Genomic DNA, 5,855 nt, shown 5'->3' with positions numbered 1-5,855 from the left:
CCGCCGCTTTCTCCTTTTTCTTAGCTTCTTTATCACCAACTTCAGCTTCCCCGTCTTTTGCTTTTTCAACATCAGCAACTTTTCCAGACCTTAAGGTAATAGCCTTGACTTGCTCTTTAGCTTCCTTCCTGCCTGGCACTTCAGTATCACTGGGAAGTGTGCCAGGTTGACGATTGAGCTCTGCATTGGCTATTTGACCAATTTGATTTTCCAAGGTCTTTATAGAAACCGCCTGACTTTTGCACAATAGCTTAAGTTCCTCAAAATCAGCACTAGAGGGTGGAGCTGCACCTCCTTGTTGAGGATATGATTGCCTTTGAGCATAATGCTGTGGTTGCTGGAATCCAGGTGGATTGAACTGTTTACTTACGCCTTGCTGATATGGTTGCTGTATAGCATTCTGATTATTACTCCAGCTGAAATTTGGATAATTTCTGTTGTTAGGATGATAAGTAGCTGGCACAGGCTGCTGCGGTCGCTGATAATTGTTCACATACTGAACAGATTCATTAACAAGAGAACACTGATCCGTAGTATGAGAACCTGCACAAAGCTCACAGACCATAGCTATCTGATTGACTCCATAGGTGGCTAAAGAATCGACCTTCATAGATAGCGCTTGGAGCTGTACTACAATAGCTGTAGCTGCATCAACTTCCAGAATACCTGCTACCTTCCCAGGCATCATCCTTTGAGTTGGGTTTTGATGCTCATTTGCAGCCATAGTCTCAATAAGATTATAAGCCTCGGTATAGCTTTTGGCCCACAAGACGCCTCCAGCTGCTGTATCGAGCATGGGCCGAGATTGGGCCCCCAAACCATTATAGAAACCAGTGATCACCATCCAATCAGGCATACCATGATGTGGACACTTTCTCAACATCTCCTTGTAGCGCTCCCAAGCTTCACACATGGATTTTGTAGGTTGATGTGCAAACTGAGTAAGAGCACTCCTTATAGCCGCAGTCTTCGCCATTGGATAAAACTTTACCAGAAATTTTTGTGCAAGATCTTACCAAGTAGTGATGGACCCAGCTGGTTCAGAATATAACCAGTCCTTAGCTTTATCCTTCAGTGAGAATAGGAAAAGCCTTAGCTTGATAGCCTCATCAATCACACCATTATATTTGAAAGTCCTACAGATCTTGACAAAATTCCTGATGTGCATGTTAGGGTCTTTAGTCACAGCACCTTCAAAAGAAACAGAATTCTGCACCATCTGAATAGTGCCCGACTTGATTTCAAATGTATTAGCCTGGATAGCTGGATGAAGGATGCTTGACTGAATGTCATCAATTTTAGGCCGAGAAAAGTCCATAAGAGCTGGATCTGCCGGAACTATACGATCACCCATGATTACTGGTTCTTTCTGCTCACTTTCTGAATCCGAATCTTCAAAATCTATCTTCTCCGAAATATCAAGAACTTCGTCTGTCTCCTCAGCCGTATCTAAAGTCCTCTTCCGAGTACGAGAACGTGTTTGCATAAACGCTCGCTAAAGTACCTGAAACACAACCGGAAAAAATAAGTAACACTTCTTAATCACTGAGTCCTAATGACCACTGATGGTAAGCACAAACTAAACAAATACGCCGAGTCCCCGGCAGCGGCGCCAAAAACATGTTAGGGCGGAAACACGCGCTAATAATACACACAAGTTTACACGTTCGCAAGTAATATAGAATACTTTCTAGTTCATTCCCACAGAGACTCAGACTAATTATGTTCAATTAACACTCACTCACCAATGTATAATTACTTCTCAATGTTAAAACAATAACACTTAAATTTGATTAACTAATTATTAACTACAATTAACTACGAGAATTAAGCACTTAATTGACACTTGAATTAAATCCTGATAGAATCCTTGATGCTTACGTGGAATTATTCTTTACCTGACTGATTTGTGGTAAAAACTGAAATAATCATATTTAATCAGAATATTTAGGTGAGATAAAACAGTCATAATCATTAAGGGTTAGTGGTAAATGTGTTTGTCTTGAAAAACTGTATGTGCACAGTAATTGTTAATTATTTCCGTGCCCATTAATTCCTGTTTTAACTTTTTATTGACTGTTATTATTACACATCGATCTAGGGAGACGAGGTATCATTATTCTACTCTTAATCGTTAAATAGTCCTCGAGTCCCTTGGTATTCCATTGGCTATTTAAATGACTGCTCATCCTTCAGTAAAATCACATCTTTTCATTTCTCTCAAACAATGGCACATTTTAGTTGGTTTTGCTGCTATAACACAGACACTGTGACCATTTTTAGAAATGCAATTCCGACTTCATATCCTATCAACAACATTCCATACGACATCTGGATTCAACTTTCAGATGTTAGGGCGGAAACACGCGCTAATAATACACGCAAGTATACGCGTTCGCAAGTAATATAGAATACTTTCTAGTTCGTTCCCACAAAGACTCAGACTAATTATGTTCATTTAACACTCACTCACCAATGTATAATTACTTCTCAATGTTAAGATAATAACCCTTAGATTTGAATAACTAATTATTAACTACAATTAACTACGAGAATTAAGCACTTAATTGACACTTGAATTAACAATATTAAAACACACATGCGATCACAACTTCATTACTACTTCTTTCAATAGTCATTGTCATTACCCTTAGCATGCAACAGTGATGATATTAATCGAACAACATGAAACTGATAAAAGCCAACTTTCATTGCACTAATACCATTCTACCAAGCATCCACAATTAAGATAGAAGTTGAATAGGCATCAATTATGTTGAGACCCTATATGTCTACAGAATTTGACAACATAACGATTTAAGCACAAGTTATTTCTTATGATTACATAGGGCAAGTAAAACGGTTAGAGTTACCCACTAATCATGCATACACATACATGAACCTATGCTAGCATGGCAAGTTCTAAATCTCAAGATCCACCGTCGCTTCACAAGAGATTAACACCCTATCTTATATGTTCGCGATGCACATAAGACGAATAAGCACAACTAATACTAGATATCATACAATCATCACACACGAAGGTATTAAACAACTAACTAAAGAAATCCATAGTAAATCTGTTACGACCCCATGATCACGATTAGCCCATGATAGCACTCATCGTCGTCATGGGTTCATATGAAAACATGATAATAACACACGAGAATAATAACTAAAACTACTTATATTAAACCAGAGTACGTCACAAGAGTAAATAGGTTCAAAGTAAAGAAAACTAGCATCCAATGTTACAACGAAATAAAGAATCACAAGAAAATATGCTTCATCTTCGTTGCGGTGTTTTAAAACGGTCTTCTTCCTTATCTCCTCGCTCCTTAATTAATACTATGACCCAACATTATGTGAAACGTCTCTGAAAACTACTTATATAGGAGTCCCATAAAACCCAGCTAACTTAGAAGTTGGAAGTTAAACAGAACCAGGAGTCTAAAATAATTAATCTAAAATTCCGTCCCTGAGCGGCCGCTCAGCTTCCGGAGCGGTCGCTCAGCAGAGCTGAGCAGGCGCTCAGACCCCTTCTGGAAAATGCTCTGTTTTTGCTCCCGTTTCTTGCTGCATTCTGCTCCTATCTTCCCACTTGCAATGCCAAACACATGCCAAGGCTTATTCTTGATGAAATCTCTCCAGAAATGCAAATAATACCCTGAAATGCACAAACACTAGAAAAACGCATTAAATACACAAAATACTTGATTTCAAGACATCAATTCAAGCCATTATAAGACGTTCTAAGTGGTATAAAATGCCACTTATCACCAGACAACATTAAAAATGATCTGTTGTCTTTCCAAAGAGAAGTTCATCTCCGTATTCTTAAACAGCAGGAGAAAATCATTCATCTTGCTGTTCTCTTTGTTGAAAGTAGGAAGAAGAATTAAATGTCATCCATCTGTATCTCTTCACCATCAGCTTTGTCAGGCTTCTTAGACCAAGGCTGTTGATGATAACCATCTTAAACTAGGTCTATCTTGTAATTTTTGCATGTAATCTATGAATTTCATGAAATGTACTCGTTTGATATATTAATGAAAATTCCTTTAATTGCAAGATTTAGTCTCTGTTTCTCTCATATTATGTGACTGTGAATGTTCTAATTATAATTTGTTAATCTTTACTTCATCTATTTGAACTATATCTTTTGATGAATGTTTTGATTAAAATTATGGTCAATAATAAATTGTGATGATTTGAGAAATAGTTGAAGGATGGGTTCATGCATTAGAACCTGTGACTGTTGGAGCTGAGAATGTTACTTCTCAGAAAGAAATTGCAGCCCAAAGTTCTGATACTTTGAAGAGGAAATCTGTATGTTCTGAAGCTTCTAAAGCAACTCCTTTACTGGCAAGGAGACTAAAGAAAATGAGGGCAGAAAGGTACAAGGCCAAGCCTATATCTGAGGATTCAACTGAAGCTGAGGAAGGGGATCAGGAATCTCTGATCTCATCAGAACCTGTGGTAATTAAAGCTTTGCCATTCCCTACTCAAGCTCAGGATACCGTGTCAACACCTTTTGTCTCTACTATTAAAGCTATAGATGATGTTGAAGAACAAGCTAAAACTTTTGAAATAGATATTCACAATTTGAATATACCAAATGTTCTTTATCTGGAAGCTCCATCTACAGAAGCTCAGCAATCTCCAACTCATTCTCCAATTTTAAATGCTGAGATACCATTTACACCAACCACACCAGCTCTGGAGATAAATTCTGATGTTCAGAATTTAGAGAATGTTATTCCTAAATCTCCAGTTGCATCACACACTCTTGTGCTGTCAGAACATCTTGAGTCTTCCTCAAGTTCTGAAGATAGTGTTTCTGTTGAGACTCTAGTTCCCATTCTGGGCAAGGAAGAATTGGTGAAGAAATTTGTTGAAAAGGAAGCACCTATTCCTTGGGAGGATACTCACAGAGGTGTGGAGTGGACCACGAAGTGGAATGACACTGATTTCATTCCAAGCTCTAACGTTCTGACAAAGCATATTGTTAAAGCTGATGAGTTTCTCACAAATGCTGATTTATAGACACAACTCAAGATCACTGCTCTATCTACCAAACATCTTCAAGGTCTACATTCTTCTACTCATGAAAAGGTTGATACACTAAAGGAACATGCTGATAAGCTAGATTTACAGATCAAGCTTGACAAGTACAGATATATCAGACATACTCTTGAGAAAATTGAAGCCATTGAGAAGATTCAAGAGAAGCAACAGGCCCAAATTGATGAGATCCTGGCTAACCAAGTTTCTCAAAAAGCTCAATTGGATGAAATCCAATCTTCAGTTGAACTTCTTCTTCTCTCTCTCTCTCTCTCTCTCTCTCTTACTTTCTGATGATGCCAAAAAGGGGGATAAGGTAGTTAAGTCCAAATGCTCACCTACTGAAATACTGAAGAAAAGGGATGATAAAGGTGATGACCAGGGAAACTCTGATAAGAGCAGAGGTCAAGTAATAGTTTAAGGAAAATCTTGACAAAAAATAATTTCTGAAGTTAGCAAATCTTCTACACAGAACAAGTCAAGTTCTGATAAACAAAGTCTGATGTCAAGTTCTGATATTCTGATTCAGTCAGGATCTAAAGACTTTCAGAAGTTTTTACAAACTCTGAAGCTAAAGGGGAATCAGACTACTGTTTATTACAAAGATCCTAAAATCCAGACACTTGATGAGGCGATAGCTAGAAGATTATTTCTGAAACAAAATCCAGGAATGGATTTGGAAACTCTCAAGGAGGAAGAAGCTAAATTTGCAGCTGAGAAGACAAATCTTAAGTCTAAAGATTCTGATGTAAAAAACCTCCAAGGCCTAAGGAAAAAAGGCATTGTGATCA

The 5,855-nt window shown here is 37.9% G+C and overlaps 1 non-coding gene across 1 annotated transcript; it reads left to right on the top strand.

Annotated features, from left to right (window-relative positions):
• Positions 1-854: 854 nt before the first annotated feature.
• Positions 855-961, top strand: LOC141694348 (small nucleolar RNA R71). Its single transcript, XR_012563662.1, has one exon. It is a non-coding gene; the product is annotated as a small nucleolar RNA R71 (small nucleolar RNA).
• Positions 962-5,855: the final 4,894 nt, after the last annotated feature.

Source organism: Apium graveolens, chromosome 10, assembly GCF_009905375.1.
Source record: "Apium graveolens cultivar Ventura chromosome 10, ASM990537v1, whole genome shotgun sequence".
NCBI classification, from domain to species: Eukaryota; Viridiplantae; Streptophyta; class Magnoliopsida; order Apiales; family Apiaceae; genus Apium; species Apium graveolens.
This window is presented reverse-complemented; position numbering and strand designations above follow the sequence as displayed.